This window comes from Kogia breviceps, chromosome 4 (assembly GCF_026419965.1).
Source record: "Kogia breviceps isolate mKogBre1 chromosome 4, mKogBre1 haplotype 1, whole genome shotgun sequence".
NCBI classification, from domain to species: domain Eukaryota; kingdom Metazoa; phylum Chordata; class Mammalia; order Artiodactyla; family Physeteridae; genus Kogia; species Kogia breviceps.
This window is the reverse complement of record NC_081313.1, coordinates 105,184,404-105,212,240: the sequence shown is the minus strand read 5'-3', so window position 1 is coordinate 105,212,240 and position 27,837 is coordinate 105,184,404. Positions and strand designations below refer to the sequence as shown.

At 38.7% G+C, this 27,837-nt stretch overlaps 1 protein-coding gene across 7 annotated transcripts in view; it reads right to left on the bottom strand.

Moving 5' to 3' along the window:
- Positions 1-27,837, bottom strand: part of MEGF10 (multiple EGF like domains 10) — a 376,760-nt gene that overhangs the window by 202,941 nt on the left and 145,982 nt on the right. Inside the window, exon 1 of one of the 7 annotated variants that reach the window (XM_067031518.1) lies at positions 11,299-11,419. The exons of the other annotated variants lie outside the window; for them this stretch is intronic. The gene's annotated coding sequence lies outside the window, so the exon portion shown is untranslated. Of the gene's footprint in view, positions 1-11,298; positions 11,420-27,837 lie in introns of those variants that run through there. 7 annotated transcript variants of the gene reach the window in all.

The window sequence follows — 27,837 nt, the reverse complement described above, 5'->3', positions numbered from 1 at the left end:
TTAGAAATGCACAACCTGCCAAGACTGAACCAGGAAGAAATAGAAAACATGAACAGACCAATCACAAGCACTGAAATTGAAACTGTGATTAAAAATCTTCCAACAAACAAAAGCCCAGGACCAGATGGCTTCACAGGCGAATTCTATCAAACATTTAGAGAAGAGCTAACACCTATCCTTCTCAAACTCTTCCAAAAGATAGCAGAGGGAGGAACACTCCCAAACTCATTCTACGAGGCCACCATCACCCTGATACCAAAACCAGACAAAGACGTCACAAAGAAAGAAAACTATAGGCCAATATCACTGATGAACATAGATGCAAAAATCCTCAACAAAATACTAGCAAACAGAATCCAACAGCACATTAAAAGGATCATACACCATGATCAAGTGGGGTTTATTCCAGGAATGCAAGGATTCTTCAATATACGCAAATCAATCAACGTGATACACCATATCAACAAACTGAAGGAGAAAAACCATATGATCATCTCAATAGATGCAGAGAAAGCTTTTGACAAAATTCAACACCCATTTATGATAAAAACCCTGCAGAAAGTAGGCATAGAGGGAACTTTCCTCAATATAATAAAGGCAATATATGACAAACCCACAGCCAGCATTGTTCTCAATGGTGAAAAACTGAAACCATTTCCACTAAGATCAGGAACAAGACAAGGTTGCCCACTCTCACCACTCTTATTCAACCTAGTTTTGGAAGTTCTAGCCACAGCAATTAGAGAAAATAAAGAAATAAAAGGAATCCAAATCGGAAAAGAAGAAGTAAAGCTGTCACTGTTTGCAGATGACATGATACTATATATAGAGAATACTAAGGATGCTACCAGAAAACTACTAGAACTAATCAATGAATTTGGTAAAGTAGCAGGATACAAAGTTAATGCACAGAAATCTCTGGCATTCTTATACACTAATGATGAAAAATCTGAGAATGAAATTAAGAAAACACTCCCATTTACCATTGCAACAAAAAGAATAAAATATCTAGGAATAAACCTACCTAAGGAGACAAAAGACTTGTATGCAGAAAACTATAAGACACTGATGAAAGAAATTAAAGATGATACAAATAGGTGAAGAAATATACCATGTTCTTGGATTGGAAGAATCAACATAGTGAAAATGACTGTATTACCCAAAGCAATATACAGATTCAATGCAATCCCTATCAAATTGCCACTGGCATTTTTTACAGAACTAGAAAAAAGAATTTCACAATTTGTATGGAAACACAAAAGACCCCGAATAGCCAAAGCAATCTTGAGAACGAAAAATGGAGCTGGAGGAATCAGGCTCCCTGACTTCAGACTATACTACAAGGCCACAGTAATCAAGACAGTATGGTACTGGCACAAAAACAGAAATATAGATCAATGGAACAGGATAGCAAGCCCAGAGATAAACCCACACACATATGGTCACCTTATCTTTGATAAAGGAGGCAAGAATATACAGTGGAGAAAAGACAGCCTCTTCAATAAGTGGTGCTGGGAAAACTGGACAGGAACATGTAAAAGAATGAAATTAGAACACTCCCTAACACCATACACAAAAATAAACTCAAAATGGGTTAAAGACCTACATGTAAGGCCAGACACTATCAAACTGTTAGAGGAAAACATAGGCAGAACTCTCTATGAAATAAATCACAGCAAGATCCTTTTTGACACACCTCCTAGAGAAATGGAAATAAAACCAAAAATAAACAAATGGGACCTAATGAAACTGAAAAGCTTTTTCACAGCAAAGGAAACCATAAACAAGATGAAAATACAACCCTCAGAATGGGAGAAAATATTTGCAAATGAAGCAACTGACAAAGGATTAATATCCAAAATTTATAAGCAACTCATGCAGCTCAATAACAAAAACAAACAACTCAATCCAAAAATGGGCAGAAGAACTAAATAGACATTTCTCCAAAGAAGATATACAGATTGCCAACAAACACATGAAAGAATGCTCAACATCATTAATCATTAGAGAAATGCAAATCAAAACTACAGTGAGATATCATCTCACACAGGTCAGAATGGCCATCATCAAAAAATCCAGAAACAATAAATGCTGGAGATGGTGTGGAGAAAAGGGAACACTCTTGCACTGCTAGTGCGAATGTAAATTGATACAGCCACTATGGAGAACAGTATGGAGGTTCCTTAAAAAACTACAAAGAGAACTACCATATGACCCCGCAATCCCACTACTGGGCATATACCGTGAGAAAACCATAATTCAAAAAGAGTCATGTACCAAAATGTTCATTGCAGCTCTATTTACAATAGCCAGGAGATGGAAGCAACGTAAGTGTCCATCATTGGATGAATGGATAAAGAAGATGTGGCACATATATACAATGGAATATTACTCAGCCATAAAAAGAAATGAAACTGAGTTATTTGTAATGAGGTGGATAGACCTGGAGTCTGTCATACAGAGTGAAGTAAGTCAGAAGGAGAAAAACAAATACCGTATGCTAACACATATATATGGAATCTAAGCGAAAAAAATGTCATGAAGAGACTAGGGGTAGGACGGGAATAAAACACCGACCTACTAGAGCATGGACTTGAGGATATGGGGAGGGGGAAGGGTAAGCTGTGATGAAGTGAGAGAGTGGCATGGACATATATACACTACCAAATGTAAAACAGATAGCTAGTGGGAAGCAGCCACATAGCACAGGTAGATCAGCTCGGTGCTTTGTGACCACCTAGAGGGGTGGGATAAGGAGGGTGGGAGGGAGGGAGACGCCAGAGGGAAGAGACATGGGAACATATGTATATGTATAACTGATTCCATTTGTTGTATATCAGAAACTAACACACCATTGTAAAACAGTTATACTCCAATAAAGATGTTTAAAAAAAGGATATATAATTAGGTAAGAGAAACTCAGGAAAATGCTTATAAATTCTGTTCTGCAAACCTATGCCTCTTTCCTTCCATGTCTTCCAAAGTCATACTGTTCCAAATCTGAAGCAGAGAATAGATTTTAAATCATTACTGATGGATAATATGCAACCCAAAGTTGATCTAACTTGGAATGTGAAAGTACTTACAACTCTTTTCTCTGATTAAGTTTGTAGAATTTAAGTGGCACAGTGCTTGAAAACAACTGTTATCATCATATAATTTATTTCTTAATTTTTTTCTTCTTCATTTGTGTCCCAATCCCTTAAAACCATTCTCATTTCCTCAGGGTTGTCTCTAGAGACAACTGATGCTAGCACATATGTCATTTGGTCTCTACTCTGAAATTAAGAAAATTTTTCCATTTTTATTCCATAGGGAAGAGAATTCACTGCACAAACCAAGAATACTGAACATAACTGGAAAAGTAAAGTTAAATATCTGATTGATGGGTCTCTATATGATTCCTGTTATCATCCTTCTATTAAGAAAAAAAGCTAAACCTTTGCACGTGCAGAAAATAAGTTAATTTCTATATTTCATCACTATGTTAAACATTATGTAGCATTTGATAGAAAATACTACTGAAGTAGTAGAAGCAGATCTTAATTTTTCATGAATGTGAAAAAATAAAACTTTTTATTCCTTGTGCTAGCTCTTATAGCTTTATAAATAAATAATATTTAGCAATTATGTACATACCTATTACAAAGAAATTTAAATGAAACCTGGACATTCTATATCTTGTCGCCAAAAAGCTGAGCTTCTGCATGTCTTTTTGCTACAGACAAAGCTTTCTTATAATATTTGAAGGTTTATTTCTAATATTTCTACCAAATGTTGACTTACAACCTTGCAATTAGACCATGTGTTATGGATTACTTTGTTGAAATGTTTGCTGTATATGTTTACTTAAAATTACAAACTATATTTTTCCTAAGAGGTTGGTGTTACCCACCAAGTTGATGAGAATAAACCCATTTGGGCACCCACCACCATTTGAATTTGATCTATCTCAAATTATTCCCAGCTGAGTAGGAGGAATGAAGGAGATTTTCTCTTCTTTTTTATTAATTAATTAATGTATTTATTTTTGGCTGTGTTGGGTCTTTGTTGCTGCATACGGGCTTTCTCTAGTTGTGGCACGCGGGGCTACTCTTTGTTGCGGTGTGTGGGCTTCTCACTGCGGTGGCTTCTCTTGCTGCAGAGCACAGGCTCTAGGCCTGCAGGCTTCGGTAATTGCAGCACACGGGCTCAGTAGTCGTGGCTCATGAGCTCTAGAGTACAGGCTCAGTAGTAGTGGCGCATGGGCGTAGTTGCTCCGCGGCATGTGGGATCTTCCCAGACCAGGGCTCGAACCCGTGTCCCCTGCATTGGCAGGCGGATTCTTAACCACTGTGCCACCAGGGAAGTCCCAGGAGATTTTCTTAACATTTATAAACATGGCCTATAAAGATGTATTTAAAGGTTCTAACAGATTAATTTTTTAAAACATCTTTATTGGAGTATAATTACTTTACAATGGTGTGTTAGTTTCTGCTTTATAACAAAGTGAATCAGTTATACATATACATATGTTCCCATATCTCTTCCCTCTTGCGTCTCTCTCCCTCCCACCCTCCATATCCCACCCCTCTAGGTGGTCACAAAGCACCGAGCTGATCTCCCTGGGCTATGCGGCTGCAGATTAATTTTAAAACACTGTTCCAGGTAGAGTTTTGAACTGGCAAGCACAGACGTCATGGGCATCGTGGGGGGCAGTGATGGCAGCACAGACTTCCCAGAGTCTTCCCAGTGGTTGGTTTGAGATGGAGTGGCAAAGGTGACAGCAGTTCTCTCTAGTGTCTGGTGGGGCAGTGGCAGTAGCATTTCCTCCTAAGCCAATTGCATGCCACAGTTTCCTGGAATCTACTGGATGACGTGCTCCCCACAAACCAGTGTACAAACCATGAAAGAGACAAGGGACCCAGCAAATGGAAGCTCCAACATGAGGAAAAGGAAAAGGAATGTGCCCAGGATGACAATGAAGGGAAGGTCCTGAAAAAGTGGGGCATCAAGTCTGGAGAGTAAACAAGTCCAGTGTGAAGTAGAAAGATGGTCCAAATGCATATTTTCAAGAACTGAATTCTTAGATTTTATTTTTTTCTGAGTCCTTGACTGAAATTAGAGGTTCATTCTTTTGGTTTTCTTTTTCTGTCCTTCCTCCCTCCCTCCCTTCCTTCCTCGCTCCCTCCTTCTCTCCTCTCTCTATCCCTCCTTCCTTCACCTTCTCTGTATATTGTATCAAAAACAAAGCAAATTTAAAAGTGAGCAATTATTAACTCCCCCCAAAAGCAAGTTGTATATGACAGAAAATTGTAGACACTGTGTATATAATATTTACATAGACATACTAATTTTAACCTTAGATACTGATAGAGTCAAAAATATTGTCAGGACAAAGAGAAGGTGAAACGTGCTCATTTGTGTGGTGTGTATTTGTGTGGGGGAAGTCTTGCTGGGGTTTGAGGAGTAGGTCAGAAAACTAAACCTTACTTTTCACAATAGGAAGTGGACTGATAATCTTCAAAACTGAAAGAAATAAGCAAAACTTAAGTATCAGAAAAATCTTCTTCTAGTAAAAACTGCTCAAAGCATTGGAAACTGTTGACTTTGGGAGTGGCAATCAGAAGCTGGAAAGAGTAAAGCTGAGAACTGTTATTATAAGATAGCAGAATTCATCATATTTAAAGTGAGTATGTGTAACTTAGACAAAAATAAAGATTAGGATTTTAAAGAAAAATAATTTCTAAACTCCCCCCCCCCAATTCCATCACTATTTTCCTTAGAATTTCATTGAGTTTATAGATAAATAATGTAGGGAGAACTGACATCTTTATAATTCTGATTATTTCTCTCTAAAAATATGGTTAAGACTTCTTTTCTATTCTCAGAGCTTTATCATCTTTTTATATGTCCTGTGCATTTTCCATTGTTTGTGCCAAAGCATGCTATATTATTCTTTGCTATTATGATAACATCTTTTTCCATTATGTATTATAACTGATTATTACTAGTATATAACAATTTTTCTATATTTATTTTATTTATATGAATTATTTATATTATTTATTTATTTCTATATTTTTCTTGTAACCTGCCACCTTAGTCAACACTTAATTTTTTTAAACTGCTTATCTTCAGTTTTCTAGGTAGATAATCATATAAATATACAATTATGATTGTGTATTATAATTTTTCTTTCAAATATGTATGACATTTCTTTCAGCTATCCCATTGCATTGGTTAGAACTTGTTGAATACAGCTCTAAGAGTGGGAGTGAGTGGCTGTACTGCTTTCAACTTGAATGTAAATAATCCTAGTTTTCTCCAACATGAATATTATTTTTATTGATTTCAGGTAAAAATTTGACCATCTCTTGCTCCTATTTCTATTACTTCTCCTATCTAAATACTTCTTCATACTTTATTATTTACCATTTAGCATTTGTCTAGTTATCTATTATTCTCTTTACAATGTATGTTCCTAGTGGTATGGATCAGTGTTTGGTCTTATGCCAGAACTGAAAAGAATGTCTGGCTCAACAGTAATTTGTTAAATGAATGAATGAATGGATCAGTGATGGGTAGGTTACCTCTAAACAGTCAGGTGTCCTGTCTCTTTTAACCTGTGAAAAACATTAAGAACTGTCATAGTCTTAAAACGCTTTTGCATTTATGGAATAAACATTACTTCAATGTCGTGTGTTACCTGTATTTCCTAGTGTTTTACTTTAAATGTTTGCATCTGTGCTTATGAACTTGAACTGTAGCTTTGTTATGTGTTATCTTGGTCAGGTTTGGTTTCAGGATTATGTTAGCTATATTAGGTGAACTAAAAGATTTCATATGTTTGCTCTGTAACAGTTTTAAGGTTACATGAATTAGCTGCTAAGTTAAGAGCATTCACTGAGAAAATAATCTGCATCCTGGTGCTTCTTCAACCTCTCAAGTCATTATTCTTCTATTATGTTTCATTGTTCTTTATTACATGAGATGTGTATGAGCATGCTTTCATTTTAAAAAGTTAAAACTGTACCTAAGAATAAAGACTAAAAATGTGAGGCTCTATCTCCCTCATCCTATCCCAGAGTTAACCATGATTAACAGTTTAGTATAATACTTTCATTTCAGTATTTTTCCTATGCCTTCCCACACACGTGTGTGCATGTGTGTGTAAAAAATAAGAGGAATTATCCTGAAACTTACTTATTTTTTCACTTTCCACTTATATATAATAAAAATATGAAATTTGGGCTTCCCTGATGGTGCAGTGGTTAAGAATACACCTGCCAACCCAGGGGACACGGGTTCAAGCCCTGGTCCGGGAAGATCCCACATGCCGCGGAGCAACTAAGCCCATGCACCACAACTACTGAGCCTGTGCTCTAGGGCCCGCGAACCACAACTGAGCCTGCGTGCTGCAACTACTGAAGCTCGCACGCCTAGAGCCCGTGCTCTGCAACAAGAGAAGACACCACAATGAGAAGCCCGCGCACTGCAACGAAGGGTAGGTCACACTCGCTACAACTAGAGAAAGCTTGCGTGCAGCAACAAAGACCCAACACAGCCAAAAATAACATAAATAAAAATAAATAAATAAATCTTTTAAAAATATATGAAATTCATGTACTACATCCTTTTTAATAATTGTGTTATTCAACACTATGACTTTACCATAATTTATTTAACTGCTCTTCTGATGATGAGTATTTGCCTTTTTCCCATTTTTCACTATAATAAACACTCCTGCTGTGATCATTCCTATACATAAAACTTTAGGTCCATGTGCATGTGAGGTAGTCTTTAGAATAAACTCCTAAACATGGGATTGCTAAGTCAACAAAAATGGGTAGTTTTTATCTTAGTAGATACTGAAAAATTTCCCTCCAAAATATGTTTGTCCTCTTACCCTCCTGCCAACAAAGTATCAAAGTGCCCCTTTGCCACATCCTTATCAACCCTGGGTATATCCAAGCTTTTATATGTTCGCTAATCACATGAAAATTGATGAAAATGCATCACATTAATTTACCAATGAGTTTGCACATTTTGTAGAGTTTATTGAACATTTGTATTTCTTTTTCTGTAAATTGCTTTTCATATGTATTGTTAATTTTTCTACTGGAGTGTTTGTCTTTTTCCTATTGATTTGTATTTATATTAATCCTTTATTAATATAATACAAATATATTCCCAGGCTGTGGGTTGTCTATTAATGTTTTTTGTGTACATTGTTTTGTTTTTAGTTTTTATGTTTAAATATGTGATGATTTTCATATATAACTTTAATATTTTATATCTTCGATACAATTTCTTCACCCCATGCTTATGAATTTTTTTTTCTATATTTTCATCTGATAATTTTATGTTTAGTTCTTTGAGTATGGTGTAAGGTATGTGTCTAACTATATATCTCTCAAAATGGACAAGCAGTTACTCCAACTGTATTTCTTTCAAAATAGGTAACTGAACTTCACCTTGATTTGAGAAGTAATTCAATGTCTTCCAACTGATTTACCATTGTTATCATTGATAGCAGCTGGCAGTTACATAGTTCTGACCATATTCCAAGCACTCTTCCAAGGGCTTTATGTGTATTAACCTATTTAATCTTCACAACAATCTTAAGATATAGATGACATAATGGTCCCTATTTTACGAGTAAGGAAACTAAGGCACAGAAAGTTTATTTAACTTGCCCAGGAATGCACAGCTACTATGTGGCCTGGCTTGTGATTCAGAGCTTTTAACTATTATGTGAAATAGCAGTGTATACTTCTAAGTTCTATTTAGTCTTAGAAATTATTGTAATAATTTGCCTTTACCTGCACCAACCCTATACTTTTACAGTTATATTTTCAAATATGTTTTAATTTCTGAAAGAGAAGTTTCCCCCATTTTTTTTCTTCTCAGAATTTTCTTGGCAATTATTTATTATTTTCTCTACCATTTGATCTATAGAATGAACTTGTTAAGTCTTATAATAATGATTGGGATCGTATTACATTTCTAAATTAACTTGGGAAGGATTAATATCTCAAAATATTGTCTATTTAGGAAGGGGCTATGTATCTGCATCTATTGGACCTTCTTATATCTTTTTTCCTATAGTTTTATAGGTTTCAACATATGAACATATGGATAACATACTGTAGAGCTGGATTTTGCTGTCTCTCCTTTAAAGGTGCAGCATTTGTTCTGGCCAACAACTACATAACTGGGTAATTCTCTTGATTCCTTGGGCTTCATTTTATGCTTTGTTTGGGCAAGTGTGTATTAATTTTGACCTTAACCATGGGATATGGTCTTACTCCTGGCTCCTAAAAAGTGACCTTTCTGAGGTCTTAATTTAATGACTGATATGTTCAGTGAAGTCTTTGCACTATGACTGGAACAAAACTTCAACATCTTTTAGCACTGCATAACCTCTGGCATTTCCATTTATTTCTTAGCTCCACTGCAGCTGCTGTCTTGCTGGATCTCAGGTTCTTATAGAATCTTAACCTATAAATGTAAATCCCAGACCAGCTCTCAGCCAAAGAGCTAAGGAGAATCTGCACACTGACTTCTGAGACCTTCATCTGTACAGCTTACTCCTCTCTGGAATCCTATTCTGCTAATTCCAGCTCCTCCTTTACAACCCCTCTGTTTTAATTTCTGCCTCCTCAGCTCAGTGAGACTGATGTTCTTCACTTGGGCTTCACCTCCTTGTGCCACATCCTGGGAAGTGCCCCCAGACATAAAATAAGGTTGAATGTGGTGCTTATCTCATATTTACAGACTTTCCAGGACTCTAGTCCTGTACTGCCTATTATCCAATGCCTAAAAATTGTCACCACGTATTTTATTCAGTTTTAAAATAGAAGAGTAAATTCAGTAGCAGTTACTCCATGACAGCCTGGAAGTAAACATCTAATAAAGGAAACTATTATCTTTTTAATCCTTGCATCTTACTTCATTGGTTCATTTCACTGTATTTTCTTGCTGCTCCCCCACTAACCACACACACACACACACACACACACACACACACACACACACACACACACACACACACTGGCACCTTTTCAAATAATGGGTCTATGTGTTTTTTTCTCTCATGGTCTCACTTAAAATTGGTTTTGTTTTTTAAAAAATTTTTAAACACGTTTTAATCTATTCTTTATCAATGTCAATATCAAATTCATAGTTACAAATATGGATCCTCCTTGTTTGACATTAAACCTTTATCATACTTTACTTCCTCTTTTCCACCTCTCTCCTCACCTGACATCTCTAGGGAACGTTTATAGCATACATTTTCCTTTCTAAAATTCTTTGTTATAAATTGAACTTAATTTCACAAGCACATTAAAAATAATTCTTTAGTGTTAAATCTAAGGTTTTATTTCTCACCGCTCTTTTTTCTAAAAACATAGCTTTATCTTTATTAAATTCTGTATTTTGATTAGTTTTTGCTTGAAGGTCTACTTTAAGTTATATTTTTTAAAAGGCATACATGAGTCATATAATTTCTGAATCTTACAAATCTGAACCAGGTTTTCATTTGTCCTTGCATTTAGGTAATAGCTTGGTTCAGTCTATAATTCTTGGAACATAATGCTTTTTCTTCAGAAGTCTTTACATTTTCTCTGAGGTTTTCTGGCATTAGTGTTGCAAATAAAAAGTCTAATGATGTTTTTTAGTGACCTTTTTTTTTTCCACAGTTGGCTACTTCCAGCGTTTGTTCTTTATCCAGGCCATGGAAAACCATCTGGGTATGATTATTTTTCATTATCCTGCCTAGTCTTTGGTAAGCTTTCTCCATGTAAACAATGAATCCTTCCACTCCAAAATGTTTTTTCTTTAATTATTGCTTGACATTCATTCATACTATTTTCTCCTTCTGGAACTTCTGTAATAACAATATTGCTTCTCCTGTTTCAATCTTTTCTGCCTCTCAACTTTTCTCTTGAATTCCCAACTCTCAGAGTTCTAGAAGAATGTCCCATAGTTACTCTTCTTTTTATTTCTAAGATCTATTTTTTGGTTCTCGATTTTTACTTTACTTTTCAAACAAAATTAATATATGATGCTTTTGAACCTAAGAAAATTAGCTTCCCCACCCCCACGTTCTTCCCTGTATTCTATAGCAACTGTTTTACTAGAGGTTATTTAATCTGAATACTCAACATTTGATCCCCCTCATTTGAACCACTGAATTTCTCAGTTTACCTGGCAATTTTTCTCTTATTCTTACAGAGTAAGAATTAGTTTTTCCAAGATGAACACCCAAAGTGTGAATAGTGGCTCATCAGCGTCCCCTTCATTTATTCCTACCTGTGCCATTTCCATCTCTAACTCTTTAGCTTCAGGGATGCAGATGAGAAGTTTCTGATTATGATGCATAAATGATCTATCTATATTCCTTTTACATTCCTTGGGTTGTTTCTTTCTGAAACTGGAAAGAAGAAGGCATCAAACATGTGATTAGGATACCATATTTGTCACAGCAGTTTCCACTTATTTTTCCTAGACTGTGACAAGAAAATTTTACATTTGCTTCCCACTTAAAATTCTTTAAAAGAAAAATTGGATATACTTCAAGTTCCTTCCTTATAGAGAAGTAAGAAGGTTGTTCTGGTTCCAATAATCTTATGAAAAGAGTCCCTTGTGAGGAGGAAGGGGGAACACATTTTTAAGTTACTTTCCTCCCACTGAAAACATTTTGAAATACTTTCCTTGAAACCACCTTTGCAATCTTGAATTTACTGTGGACTTCTGTGTCCAACTGCCTAAACAAGAAATAGGGAAATATGCCCATGAAAGTTAACCTCTGCTGAATACAACCATGAAGTAGAAAAAACACAGGGAACATCTGTATTTTATACTGCAGATATGTTCTCTCTTATTCTGGAAGCACAGGTTGTCTTTCCTCTGTCAGCTGCAAAAATATTATCTCTCTGCAGGAATGAAACAAGTGTGGAATATATATTATGCTACCACATTACATGCATACCTAAGCAGAAAACAAAGAAAATAACCATTTAATATATAACTCAATTTTGCCTCCAGGGACAGATAGAAATTTTTATTATAATACCCAAATGGTACAGTACATAAATATACATGGGAAATGTGAAAGGACCAAGCCAGGCTCTTTTGGCTACATGCTGGTGGCTAAAAATTTATCATCTAACCTCACCCTAATCTTTCCTTCTCATAGACATGAAGTAGGCTATATTTTTTATAAGAGCCAGGAATTTGGAGCAAAGGAGACCAAAACTGATCACCATTTTTCAACAGATCATTAATTTCTAAATGTCTGTGGAAAATAACTATTGGCTGATACCTTTCAGTTTCATTTCAAGCATAACACCTTATAATGTTTACTTACAAAACAACCAAGATAGTAAAAAAACAAACAAAACTAACTAAATTGGTAATTTAATAACTTCAGATGATTGGTAATTTAATAACTTCAGATGGTTTAGAGGTATTTATCCTTTTTGAAATCAATAATTTTTTGTTTGGAATCTTAAATCCACTTTAATGAGCATTCTGCTGGCAGCTGTTTTATTTAGGATCCGAGCTTATACAAACAAAAGTAACAGAGGCTTTTACCTAGATTACAATTTACAGTTAACTTTTGCAGACCACATGACTGATTTGAATGTATAAATCCCTACAATTCCATTATACCTGTTTCTTAAAAATTTGAATGCTTTTAAGCAGAGAAGAGCTTATACAGGAAGAGTGTTCTCGATGTGCAGAATCTCGATGTGGCTCAGTTATTTGCAGCATGTCTGAAATGGCTCTTCTAACACTGGTTCTGTCTTTGAAAGCCCATACAGAGCAATAACATGACCTTCTTAGAAGCAATAAGTGAAAAACGCCCCTGGATAATGCCACTGACTTGCTACATAAGTTGCATTTTTATTGAATTATCAAATTGAAATATTTGTCAATACATAATACTCTATTTCTTTGTATCTTCACATTCACTCACTCTGTTTTAATTCTGACAATGTCTTCTGCACTAGTTCTTCTCTATAAGAAACTTTTTGAGGTCAAGTAATCTATCCGTATAAAACTTATTAGAAACATCCTCCACAAAACAAGGGGCTGAATTTATTGTCACTGTAATTTGCATTGCTCTACCTCTGTGCACCAGACACCTAAGTAGCTCTGGAAGCCTCCAGAGGGTGTTCAGAAATGAAACTTTCGACTCATCACTGTTTCTCTGTGAGATGCTATCCTATCTTGCACTAATGTTGCCTCCTGGGAGCATTTCAAAGCTATCACGCCCTTAATACACCAAAAAACCATGCTGCATTCCCTTCATAGTTTACAAAATTCTTCATAAAAACAATGACTTCATCATCTGTTATAACTCTACTTTCCACAGGAATCAAAAACTAGTCCTTGGGCCATGTGAGAGATAGCACCAAGTAATGCCTCCCCACCTGTCCCTTTCCCAGGGGCCTTTAATACAACCTCTCTTTAAACCAAAAAAAGAGAAAGAAAAGAAAAAGTACAAATCACACAGACACCCAGGCAGACTCCAAATCACAGCTTCTGCTCAGCTGGAGCCCCTTGCCCCATTTACAAATATTCAAAGACCTCTTATCAATGAATAACCTACTATTGCTCCATGAATATCCTATTGCCATGCTTACCTGAGAATGAAGCTAGCAGAGAGGAGAGCAAGCGAGGAGACGAGGAGAGCCCCCATCCTCCTCATCTTAGCCCCAAACCAGCAATCACCTTTGGTCTCCCTAGTTGCATGTGCCAGTAAATTCCCCTTTTTGCTAAAGTCAGTTCGAATTTGGTTTTATATCACTTGCTACTGAAATAATCTTGACTAATATACTAATAATTACCAAATTTTATTGGGTTATGTAAGTATCATTGCCTCGGGAACTTGAAACAACAAATCCCTGGCATTTCCAACCGTGAAAACTACAGCCTGATGAGTGATTTAATTAAACATGTACATATAGATCACTCCCCAAGCTACATACATAGAAACGAGGAGAGATGAATCTGAAGGAGACAGAAAAAACAACTTTCGCATTTTGAAACAATGTATTAAGGAGAAGACATGTGCCCAATGTCTAGGACTGGAAAGATAAATGATTCCATTTTATGTTGTTATTAAATTGTATGACCCTTCATTAAAGTTAAATGCATTTAGAGGAATTAAGCTTATCAAAAACTTGGCAGTGTAATATAAGTAATGATTCTTTGTTTATTTGACAACATCCTCCTGTGAGTTGATTCACAATTTTAATTTTGGAAAGCAGTATTTCTTTGATGGGGACTGACGGAATGATGTGAACTGCTACATCATTTTGCATGAAGTCATATTGATTGTGAAAGGAAACAGAGGCCAAGTGACAACCAATTTTTCAAGGAGCATTATGACAGTAATGTTTCTATATTGTCAAAGGGATCACAACAAATTAAGAACTGAAATTAAACTTTAGGAGACAATCTCCTATCCTTTTGAAGATAAGCACACCAGAATTCTTTAACGACAAAAATTCTAAATATTTTTAGTGGAAAAACCTTATTTTAAAAAATATGGGGCTTCCCTGGTGGCGCAGTGGTTGAGAGTCTGCCTGCCGATGCAGGGGACACGGGTTCGTGCCCCGGTCCGGGAAGATCCCACATGCCGCGGAGTGGCTGGGCCCGTGAGCCATGGCCGCTGAGCCTGCGCGTCCAGAGCCTGTGCTCCACAATGGGAGAGGCCACAACAGTGAGAGGCCCACGTACCACACACACACACACACACACACACACACACACACAAATATATATATATATATATATTTGTGTGTGTGTGTGTGTGTGTGTGTGTATGTATAAAAGTTATGTATCAATATCAAGCACCTATTTTGGACACAATGGTAAGCAGAAGAAATGGTAAACAAAACAAATACATGAGAGAGCTTGCAACCTAGTGAGAGAGGAAGCATTAATCCAATCACAGAGAACTATAATTCCAACTGGGATAAATGTCACCAGAGAAATATGCCTACCACCATAGAAGACAATACTGGGGGCTTTACCCTAAACAGATAGATGAAGGAAGGATATTGTGAAGATGTGATATTTGAAGAACAAATAAGCACTAAGGGGGTAAAGAGGGAAAAGCACATTCTAGTGAGAGGGACCAGCCTCTCCATGGGAGTAGAGAAGGATGGGGTAAAAATCAGAAACCTGAAAGGACTGTGTGCCCAGAACCTAGGGAAAGGACGTGGAGAGTAAGGAGGGGCAGGCTGTGTAGGAATGATAAGTTTTCTCCTAAAGCAATGAAGGGTTTTAAGTGGAGCCTGGGAAGATCAACTTTTCACTAAAAAAAATAAAACCCTTTGGCTTCAGTCTGGATAATAAATGGGAAGAGGAGTCAGGATACTGGCAAGGGAAAACAGTAGCTGAGCTAGGTAGGAATGGGGGTGAGGCCAAGACCCAGAAAGGGAGAGACAGAATCTGTCATGGCAGTTTACACTCATCATGTATTGAGAATCAGCACCATGAAATCTGACTGAAACATGAGGGAAGGTTTCATATATATTAAAAAAGTAGACAGAATCATATAATGAACTTCTCTGTACTCAACACTTAGCTTTAACCATGTCCGACTCAGCTAATCTTGTTTTATCTATATCCCCACTCATTTACCTGCTCCCATATACATATATATATTTTTTTAATTATGAATATTTCAAACCTTCAGAAACGTTGTGAGAATAGTACACCACCACCAATTTATCATTAATCTAGATTCACTAGTTGTTAACATTTTGTTAACTTGTTCTACATATGTGTATGTGTATGTATATATATGTATTTCATCATCTATCTCCTAAAAGCAAAGTCATTCTCCTAAACAACCACGACACAATTATCACACTCAGGAAAAGTAATATTATCTAATATACAGTCCATATTCGAAAACTTCCCATTTGTCCCAAAAATGTCCTCTATAGGTGGTTTTTCCCCCTGATCCAGAATCCAAACAAGGATTATGCATTGCATTTTTTTGGTCATGCCTCTTTATCCTCCAGTCTTAAAGAGTTCCTCAGCCTTTTTGTCTGACATGACATGGATGCCTTTGAAGAGTCCAGGCCAGCTACTTTGCAGGATGTCCTTTAATGTGGGTTTGTCTGTTGCCTCATGATTAGATTCAGGTGAAACATTTGGCAGTACCATCACATAGAGGGTATTGTGTCCCTCTCTGTGTATCACATTGGGAGCCATAAGATGTCAGTCATACCGCTATTAATGATGATTCTTTCACTTTTTCAACCGCTTGAATTCATATCCTATAGACATAATCCATTAATGAGGAAACCAGACAAGGACTGCAAAATATAATTTCTATTTCCCCATGAGTATCTTGATGCCAAGAGACATTAACATAGGTCATTTACACAAACAAAGCTTTGTCGGTTTTATTCACGGAAGGTGGATATAGATCATAAATAGACATGGACTGGGAATGAATATCCTGCAGCAATTAGAAATTGGCACACTTGGGAATTAGAATCCTAAGAAGTAAAGTGTGAAGGTGAAGCTTGTGGCCTCGGGAACCAGACTGTCGGGGATGTCATCCTGGCCCTGCTGCTCACCACCTGTGTGACCTTAGACAAGTTACCTGCCCTTTCTGGATCTGCTTCCACATCTGTGACATGGGTAATCATTAGCACTCGTATGTCTGGTTTGAGTACTGAGTTGCTACCCATGCAATGCACACAACAAGCTCTCAGTGGTGCGATGATGATGTTTGCAGTGAAGGACCACTAAACTCCATGTGTTGACTAAAAGAAGAACCTAGGTCTTCTTTATAAAAATATTGTCTGAAATTTGGACCCTGTTAGAAATATAATGTGGTAAAATGTCAACATGTTTGCATAAAATCCCTAACATCATCATCTAGTGAGAACTACTTAGGGCAAAAGAGTTTGATTTTCACATCAGATAACAAGCACTTATATTTCCCAAATAATAAATGGTAATCTTAACAACGAAATGTGTCCAGTGACATTTCCCACTGAGGATTTTATTACCTCCTGTGCATTAGTGATATGTATGTGATCTGTCTGGTGAGTAAGTGTACATATAGTATTTACACTCCCATGTTAAGATCTAAGTCACAACTAGAAAAAGGTCTGCTCAGAGGTCTAGTCAAAGATCTAGCCTAGTCTCAGAAACACTTCTTAAACCTTACAATGACAACATGGTTTTAAATTTTCTAAGATATTTTTCTGCTTAGGGAACTCAGCTACAGTATGCTTACCCACTGTCTTGTATTTGTATTTGTCTGTGTGGTGTTGACAGTGATGGCAGCCCTAGTTGTTTTCCCTGATTGTATCCCATTACCCTTTTTTGAAACAATAACTTTCTTTTCCCTATGGAAATTTCACTGTTAGTGATTCATGGCTTAATGAAATTATCCAATTTTTAATATATGGACCTTTGTTTCCCTTAAGTGAAATAATTATAATATCAAGTAGAACAAAAGAGTAATCCTTAACTTTGCATTTTTATGATTTGAGTTTTTCCTATAATGTGTAGCCGTAGTGGAAATCTTTTGGTTTTTCCTTGCAAGTGATATAGACAAAAAAGAAAATTTCTCAAAGTTAGAAGTAACTTGAATTGTTACTATTTCGCTTAGGAACAAAGGAGTCAACTGACCTATCCTAAAATTTTAGAATAGGGAAAAGAAAAGAAAATGTAGGTAACAAAGCATTGACTTTAGTACCATATCCTGGATGGCTCAGGAAAAGACAGGCAGGGTGAAAACATCTAGAGAAAACAGAAATAGAGGAAGAGAGCAGGGAGAAGGAAAGAGACAGAGGAAGGGAAAGTCCAATATGGCTGGTCCCTGAGTCCTAAAATTTCACCCTTCCCAGGGCTCAGGGTAACTGCCCCAGCCCTACCCTTTAAGACCACCCTTGGGCTTGCTTCCCTCAACACCCACTCTGGGTGTCCTCCTTCCCCAAAATCTCGACTATTACACCTCCAACCCACTCCACCTACCAACACCCCAAACATACACAGTATGTCTTCTTTTTCTTCATTGTCATCTTTTATTTTTCATCTGATTCCTTCCATTTGTCAAAGGAAATGTGTTAAATAACTTCCATCACAGGCATAAATTTAACAGTCACAAAACCTAGATGTACATAAATCTTCATTTCCTCAAAACTGACTTAGGTCACAAGCCCCCATTTCCACAGATGGAAGAATACCTAACTTTGCCAGTTTAAGGAAAACTCAGACATTTCTGGTTCTTCTCACTTTCTTTGGATAAATACAAAGTCAATAAGAAATTCACACTCTTATTTCCTTCTGTTCCTTCCATTGATCCTCTAAATGTGGGGGTAGGAACCCATAATTATAAGGGTGGAGCAGCACATACTACAGAGAAGAGGGAGTTCAGTCTAAAAGAGAAGACAGTGAAATAGTCCTGTAAGTGCCCAGTCACAAGACCAATGAGAGTGTTGGGGGAGCAGAGTGAATATACAAAAGAACAGAGGGAGAAGACAGAACAAAAGCTCAGCCACGAGGGGCCAGAGACAGCTTCAGAGAGAAAGCGATTTTTAAGTCAAGGGTGAGTAGGAGTTAGTCAGTTTAAGAAGATGGGTAAGGAAGTCTCAGGGACCATTGGCTAAGGCATGGAATCGGGGAAACTGTGACATGCCTGGGAAATGCAAGCAGCTCCCTGTGGCTGGAGCACAGGGAAGGTTTGGAGGAGCGGGTAGATGAGTCTAGAGAGGTGAACAGAGGTGTACATCAAGCAAAGGAACTGGGTGGGATCGTATTCCCTAAGCCAGGAGTTGGCAAACTGTACGTGAAGTCCAGATTGGCCTGCTGCCTGGTTTTGTAAACAAAGTTTTACTGGACTCAGCCATGCTCATTTGTTTACATAATATTCATGATGCTTTCACACTTATACCATCAAAGTCAAGGACTTCTGATAATGTATGGCCATCAAGGCCTAAAATATTTATTCTCCATCCCTTTACATAAAAGTTTTGCTGACCCTTCTGCAACCCACTTGAGAAATATACGCATCCTCTTTTTTTGCACACATTTCTTTATTCTTTTATTGAAGTATAGTTGTACAATATTATATAAGTTACAGTTGTACAATACAGTGATTCACAATTTTTAAAGGTTGTACTCCATTTATAGTTATTATAAAATATTGGTTATATTCCCATATTGTACAATATATCCTTGTAGCTTACTTTATAACTAATAGCTTGTACCTCTTACTCCCTTACACCTTTATTGCCCCTCCCTCCGCCCCTCTCCCCCTTGGTAACCACTAGTTTGTTCTATCTGTGAGTCTGCTTCTTTTTTGTTACATTCACTAGTATGTTGTATTTTTTAATATTCACATATAAGTGGTATCATGTAGTATTTGTCTTTCTCTGAATGACTTATTTCACTTAGCATAATGCCCTCCAAGGCCATCATGTTGATGCAAAAGGCAAAGTTTCATTCTTTTTTATGGCTGAGTAGTATTCCATTGTATATAGCTATACCACATCTTCTTTATCCATTCATCTGTTGATGGACACTTAGGTTGCTTCCACATCTTGGCAATTGTAAATAATGCTGCTATGAACATTGGGGTGCATGTAGCTTTTAGAATTAGTGCTTTTGCTTTTTTTTTGGATATATACCCAGGAGTGGAATTGCTGGGTTATGTGGTAGTTCTATTTTTAGTTTTTGAGAAACCCCCATACTGTTTTCCATAGTGGCTGCACCAATTTACATTCCCACCAACAGTGCATGAGGGTTCCCTTTTCTCCACATCCTCTCCAACGTATGTTATCTGTATTCTTTGATGATAGCCATTCTGACAGGTGTGAGGTGATATTTCATTGGTTTTGATTTGCATTTTCCTGATGATTAGCAATGTTGAGCATCTTTTCATGTGCCTGTTAGCCATCTGCATTTCCTCTTTGGAAAAATGTCTATTCAGTTCTTCTGCCATTTTTTAATCAGGTTGTTTGTTTTTTGATGTTGAGTTGTATGAGCTGCTTATACGTGTTAGATATTAATCCCTTATCTGTCATATCATATGCAAATATTTTCTCCCATTCAGTACATTGTCTTTTTATCTTGTTGATGGTTTCCTTTCTTGTATGCACCCTCTTGAAAAGAAAAAGCTCTCAAAGACCTGAAGTGCCACTTAGATGTCTTTAGTGTATTGATATTTATATTTGTGCAAACCTAAAACTAGCTGTAAGCATCTTATGCTTATTGCTCTTACATAACTATACAAATTTGCATATTAAATTTAAACCAAAATGACATTCAAATGAATGGTATTAATTCAATGTGACAGATGACATCATTTGTATGGAAACAAATTTCCACTCTTAACATGGGACTGGCTACTGAATACAGGTTCTTTTGAATTTAGCAACTTAAACCACTTGGGCCACATGATGGTTTTCCTTACTTGAACTAGGGTAAAACCTATGTTAATATAACAAAAGATAGTGACTTCATTGAACTTCATGTGTCCTGATTGCCTTATTTTGGGCTACAAAGTCTCTCTGCCTTCTTTTCTGTGTTGACTGTTGATAATTATCGTAATGCCCATTTGTACAATAAAAACACAAACACACATGAAGGCACTGAAATCAATTGTCAGTTCTCAGTTTTAAGGCAGCCATTCAGGTGATCCACAATTGCTTGTATTTTTTCAATGTCATCTAGATAAAATCAAAGAAATTTGAAAAATAACACAGAGAGCTACAGATTCTGGATACATGCAAAGCTGATGAAGAAATCTAACAGATATTTATTGTGGCAAAAATTAGCTAAAAGGAGCTAGTCCAAGCTATGTGAACTGAAGAGGTGGCAATGGGTTAGAGAGAAGAGGGCAAATATGAGAATTTTTGGTACACTATCTGGACAAGACTCTAACATCAAATGGTTGTGAGGAGGAAGAAATGCGAGGGAGAATTCTGAAATGACTCCCAGGTTCCTGGCCTGGGCATGGACATTCATCAAGGTGAGAAAACACAGAAGAGGTGGAAGTTTGTGAAGGAAAGACAGTAAGTTCACTTGGGCATGTTGAAATTAAGGCAACTGAGAGGCTAAGTCTTTATCCTGAATGGAGTTAGGTATATTGGACTGCACAGTCATGAGCAAGGACTGGCTCAGACAAAAAGATTTGGGAGCTAGAAATAAGTGGTTGTTGAAGTATTTATACAGTTGAGCGGGTCCACATATAGAAAAGTAAAAAGTGAGAGCACAGAAAAGCACTAAAAATGCTCAATAAAGAATTAGCCATTAGAGACAGTTGTATAAATAACCACATGTATGCATCCACAAATATTATCAAGTCAGGATGATCTGTGCTGATGGAGGGAAACTGTAATATGCATAATATAAAATACCAATATGAAAATCACTCTGCCTTTGGGTGGGTACACAGAAGACAGAGGTGTTTGCAGAAGATTTACTTTTGTTTGCTAAAACTTGGTTTGCTCTTCCAGAAGGCACATTAACTTGAATAAAAAGGCAAAATGGTATGGAATGTGGCCGTCACTGCTAGTTACCCACCCAGTATCCATTTCCCCTTCTTTCCTAACAGATCCCTAATTTTTCTCAGGCTGTCAGTGTGCCTGCTGAGAACTGCATTTCCCAGCCTCCTTTCACCTATGAATGGCCATGTGACACAGTTCAGGTGGGTGAAATATAAGTAAAAGTCACCAGATGGAACTTCTGGGAAGGCTTTTAAAAGGCAAATAGACTTGGCTGCCTGGATGCTTCGTCCTTACCCTTCATCCTGCAGGGAAACATCGTTTGAGGTGGAACAACTGTGTTGTGACCTTGAGGCCCCAAGAACATGGTAAGGATTACTGGAGGGAAATACAGGATGGTCCTGTGGACTTCATGGAGCCCCAGTATCCGCTCCAGACTTCCTACTTCCAAATGTAAGCAAGAATAATAAAACCCCTCATTTTTTGTCACTGTTTTCTGTTTCCTGATGTATAGTGCAATTTCTACCCACCCAGAAGCCCTGTTTGAAAATGGTCTTAGGTTAAAATCTCTCCTTAAATAGCCTGTAAAGTTAATGTAATGTCCAGGAAAAAATGAAGAGTTGATTCTCACCTAGATATAACAGGAAGCCTGTCAACCCTATCACTTGATTAGACAAAGTAAGGGGAAAGATGGGGGTGGGCAGCCAGGAGATGAGCCGGCCATGTTAAACAGATTCCCTCTAAGGCCGTGTCTACCAAATCTCCAAATTCTAACATCTTCCACCATGTTTTTATTTTTGGTTTGCATTTTCCCCCCATCCTTAGCATAGTAGAAGAAAACAAATGAACATAAATATGAATACTCTTACTTACTAACATTCAGTGGCTTCTCATTGTCCACTCAATTAAAAATACATAGGATACTTTATTGAACTATTAATCTGTGATTTGTATGACCAGTGTTTTCCTCCCCTATTCTAAGTAAGTAGAAAGGCTAACTGCCACCTTACTTCGGGGGAGCTTTGTGGTAGAAGCTTTAAGGCAAATTCCCTAATACTCCTGCTGGCTGATTGGTCTTGAGGAGCTTGAGTTCCATGGGAGACAGAGGCAAAAGCAGGTTTAGCAAAGGAGAGAACAGAGATAGCCCTAAACCAGAAAGGCACGGTGGTGTCTGCAAACAGCAGGGACCCCCGTCGTACTCCCAGCAGTACCTTGGGGAAAGGAGAGAGCCTCTGAGGGGATTGACTGTGTGGTGGAATGAAGGAGGCTGTACCCTGGACAATGGGGTTCCCATGTAAAGAAAGATTCCTGCAGCCCCAAAAGAGCACAGAAAGAGAACAACTGCCATTTAAGGGTCTTTGACAGCTTTGACAAGGGGACTACCATGATCAGCCAAAAGTTGGGGGCAGTTCCTCTGTGTTTCAAGGAACCACAAAAGTTTCTGAGATACTGAAGGAGGGAAAGAGAATCCCCAGTAGACAGACTGAATTTACTTCAGCGAGGTGGGAAAAAGCCTCAGAGGAGTACCTCGCACACTCCATTTGTGATTCAGGAGTTATCCCCACTGCCAGTACCAATTCCTTCTACTGGAGGCTCAGCCTCATCAGCACAGTCTCCTCGGCCTGGTGCCCCAGACACTGGCTTTTCTTCTCCTGCGTGAATCCTATGCTCACGAGGCTTTTCTGCCTCAGTTTTGCTCAGCATTTCTGCAAAATGCATTCACTCACAGTAAATGAGTGTCCATTTTTCAACCCTCAAACACTTTCCTTTCACAAAACTCTCCTTGACCCTGAAATTGTAAGTCATAATTTCCTCCTTTTCAACTCCAAATTACTGATTACTTCTCTTCTTGGGGTATTTACCCACACTACCTTGTGCTACGCTCTCCTATCTGCTCCCTCACTACACACACCTTTAAAAAATGTACTGAACATCTACTGTGCACTCTGAGGACAGTGACTGTTTCCCAGGTACCCAGCATAGGACCATATATGTATTCACTTACCAGCAAATACTTTGCGAGGGCCTGCTATGTCCTGGCCCTGACACACTACAAAAAATAGAACATGGAGTCTGTCCCTGAGATTCTCCAAGTCTGAGTATCATGCATGGTCAAGGCTCACAGGAGTGAACATAATAAATTCCCAATGAGTAACTGTTGATATTAATTCTTAGGATTTTAAAGCTGTATTCAGCTACTTAGAGGAAACTCTAGCAAAATGGGTAAGATAATTCCTGATACTTCAGAATATGCCTCCAATACGTGGGCAGTGAGGGGGGTGGGGAGGTGGAGTAACCACTGCACTTACTAGAAATATAAAACTGCAAGAAAATCTTAAAAGTGTGCCTTAATCATTTCCATTTTGAAACTAGATAACTTTTATTTTCAAGATGACTGTGCAAATAAAAATATTACTTCTTATTTGAAATCCATGAAAAATGCTGAGATGAAGGAAGTCTTGTCCAAAAGCTACTTTCTCTTCTCAGGACTTGTTTCCATAGCCTTTCATTCTTTTCTGCTGTCACTGCTGCTTTGGAATTTGCTATTATGTGTAATAAGACTCCATCACAAATGTTTGCGGGTAGGTCAAGAAATGTTCCCTGGGGATCTTGGCACAGTGCATTGGAGACTCAATCCCTGATCTCCCTTCCCAGGCTCCCCATTCCGTGCTCAAGCTCTCTGTCTCCTTCCCAGTTCTCCATCCTCTTGACTTTATTAGCTGTTGGGGGCAAACTTGCGGTTTTCAATCTCCCCAGTATGTCACAAATCCTCCATCTTCATCAGCTAGTGAAGGAAAGAACACTGGCCTGGAATCAAGAAGCCCAAGCTGATTTGGTCATTTTCTTCAATCCATAAATATTTTTAAGCATTTTCTATAAGTCAGGTATTGGACTAAGCCTTAGCAAACAGTGATGAACAAGACAGTAAAGTCCCTGCCTTCAAGAAGCTGACATTCCAACAGAGAAAAACAATAAACAAGAAGATTATAGATAATGATAAATGCCAAAAAAGAAAGAAATGGAGTAATGTGATAGATAGTACCTGTAGGGGGTAATAGGAATATGGCTGTCAGAGGAGGCTTTTCTAATATTTAAGTGGAGAACTGATGTATGAGAAGATACTACAGATTCTAAGGAAGAGCGTTTCATGCATCTCATCCTAAGATGAGAAAGAGTTCAATATGTCTAAGGCACAGAAGACCAGTGTGGCAAGAGACAGCCAGCAGGATGGAGAGGGACCATATGTGAGTTCAGTAGAAAAGGATTACCTCATGGAGGGCCTAGTAGCCACATGAGGAGTTTAGATTTTAATCTAAGAGTATAGGAAGTATTTGATGTGCTTTAAGCAGAGGAGTGACAGATACCATGTTTTAAAGATCATTATGTCTAATGGGTGGAGGGTGGAGTTAAGAATACCAATTAGGAGATTGCTGCCTAAATTCAGGAAAGAGAAGGGGAAGGATTCAATGCTTTCGAGTTGGAACTTACAGGACTTAAAGATGGATCCCATGTGTAAGGCGAGGGAGAGTCACTAAGATGGAGTCTGGATTTGGGGCTTGAAGACTTTAGTAGATGATGATGTCATTTACTGAGATGGGAAAACACTCCAAGCCTACCTTGCCTGACCCTGGGCAATTTGGTGTCTTCAACTATGACATGAATATATTGAAAGAGGTAGAGTAGATGGCCTCAGACACTTCTTCAGCACTAAAATGGCACAGCACTATGGGATGATTAGGACATGATACGTTTTCCTCGCTTTCCATTAAAAGAATAACACAAGCTTTGGAACAACAGAGGCTGGGCAAAGAGACACTCTGTGCCTCTTCTCCTCATCTGCAAAATGGCTTCATAAAACTGCCTTGCTCACTGGACTGCTAGGAGGGATAACTAATTTGATTACGTATGACCCCTTGAATATAATAGTGCTCAGTTAATTATACATTCTCCTTTTCTGACAGACTCAACACTTGCTCCTTCTCTCCTTTCATCCACTTCACTTTGTAAATGTCTTAACTCACTGATTTCTCTTTTTTCTGATTATAAACTAATTCCAAGATTGGGGATGCCCAGAACAGAACTTCACCTGTGTTTCTCCCTGTAACACTCACTCAGCCTTGACGTCTCTGCCTTCTCACCTGGAAGCTGAGCATTGAAGAGGGAGGGCATTGCAGCCAGCTCCAAGCCTGTGGACTCCAAGTTATCAACACTAGGATTTCAATATTCCAGCTTAACTTTGGCTTATTCATCTCTCCCTGCCTTCTAGCTCCAACGTGCTCCCGATGAACAGGACTCCAAGAACTGGGTGGGTCTGAGAAGAAAATGTGATGGAAGGCTGCAGGCTGCTTCCATACCCTGAAACCCCAGCAATATGTCTTTTTGCTGCTGCTGACCATATTACTTAACCTTTGGGGAATGAGATGGGCATGCTGCAGGAAGGTATATGATGGTCTTATCTGCTGCCCACACCGTGTTTTTAGTTACCAAAAACTAAAATTTTAACCACCATAAAAATTCACTGATAAATGATCACCTTCATTTTTAAATTTATGCCTCTATTTTTCATTATCGCATTCACCCACTTCTCCTTTCGGGAAGAAACCTATAAAATCGAATTCCCCAAGTTTCAGGCAAAAAGACGTTTTTCAAAGGTTTCTTACCGACCAGACAGTAACCCAAGTTATGGCTGTAGTTTCTGCTACGGCCGCTAGAGGGCAGTGCAACTCTCTCTCTCCCCTCTCACAGCCTAGCACATATCCTCCCATCCCCCTTCCAGCTAAGGGCAGGGGGAAGAGACACAATGGGGGGAAACACGCTCACATACCGCAGGAACAGAGGGGGAAGTGACTTGAAAAGAAACAAGCAACACGAAGTTCACAGATCGCGTATCTTGGTCTTGCTTCCTCCTTGCTCACACAGCATTAGCTGCTTTCAAACGCATCTAACACACCCTTCACCTTTCCTCAGCCTCTTTCTACATCCTCTCCTACACCCAATTCTTCAGATTCTTCAAATGTGAGCTCATCTCAGCCCTCACCCTTGTAGGCTCTCACGCAGACTCACTTAGCACCTCCCTGAATATGCTGAGAGGGCTGCAACTCTTTCTTCCTTTCCAGCTCAGTGCTGGCCCCCAGGGCCTGTGATCCTGACTGGGAGAGGTGTCTACTCTTATGAGGTCTTGGTGTGTGACAGTGGGCAGACCATGTGGCAGAGCCTAATTCCAGAGAGACTGGCTGCTGCAGGGCCGCCCAGCCCCACAGGCAGGGAGGGCAGAACAGGTGAGTAACCAAGCGACTGCTGGCAGACAGTGAGGCAGCTGAATGCATGAACGCACGGGTGCCCTAGGTGCCACCACAGGTCACAGAAGAAACAGGAGCAGCTGGGTTTTGTGGGCAAGGCCAGGCACAGAACTAGAGCAAGGGTAAGGGAAGCCACAACAGCATCATCTTACATTCACAGAGAGCTTCCTGCTTTCCAAAACTCAGGCACAAAGACCCTGGTGTATCTGTTACTTCATGTAAGCAGGGCATGTATTACAATCCCCTCTTTACAGGCGAAGAAACACCTCATATGAAGGTTAAAGCTGCTTGTTCCAGACAGACATTCATAACAGAGCTCAGCTAGAATCCACTGCTAGGGTGAGCACTTTACCCAAAACATCATTGACCTGCATAAAATCACGTATCAGGAGCAAACTTACCATGTGGGAGAGAATCCCTGACACTGGTTAGCACGGTGAAGGTCAGTCTTCTCACCATTTCAAATACATTAGACCCCTACCCAGGTCCTTCAGCATGCCCAAGTACTCCACAGGAGGAGCAAGAGAAGTGATCACAGCCAAGGCCCAGAAGAAAGAAAATGTGATTAAATGAGACGGCTTCCCCACACAGGACCTACTGGGCACCAACCTCTCAAGAGACGTCTGAAAGCTTGGGACGGCCTCATTCCCTTCACCTCCTTCCTCCTAGAAGAGAGAGTTCTTCTTGCCAGAATAGTTTAACTACAAGAGCTCATAGTGAGATTACTGCAGCCCATCCACTAGAGATTTTTGCCTGCAGGAAGTTTTTTTATTGGCAACTGAAAGACAGAATATTTTAATCAGGCTTCCCCACCTCCCCCGTCCTATAATTTTTTTGTGTGTGTGTGGTACTTGGGCCTCTCACTGTTGTGGGCTCTCCCGTTGCAGAGCACAGGCTCCAGACGCGCAGGCTCAGTGGCCATGGTTCCCAGCCGCTCCGCGGCATGTGGGATCTTCCCACACCGGGGCACGAACCCGTGTCCCCTGCATCGGCAGGCGGACTCTCAACCACTGCACCACCAGGGAAGCCCTCCCGCCCTATAATTTTAAGGAAGAGTA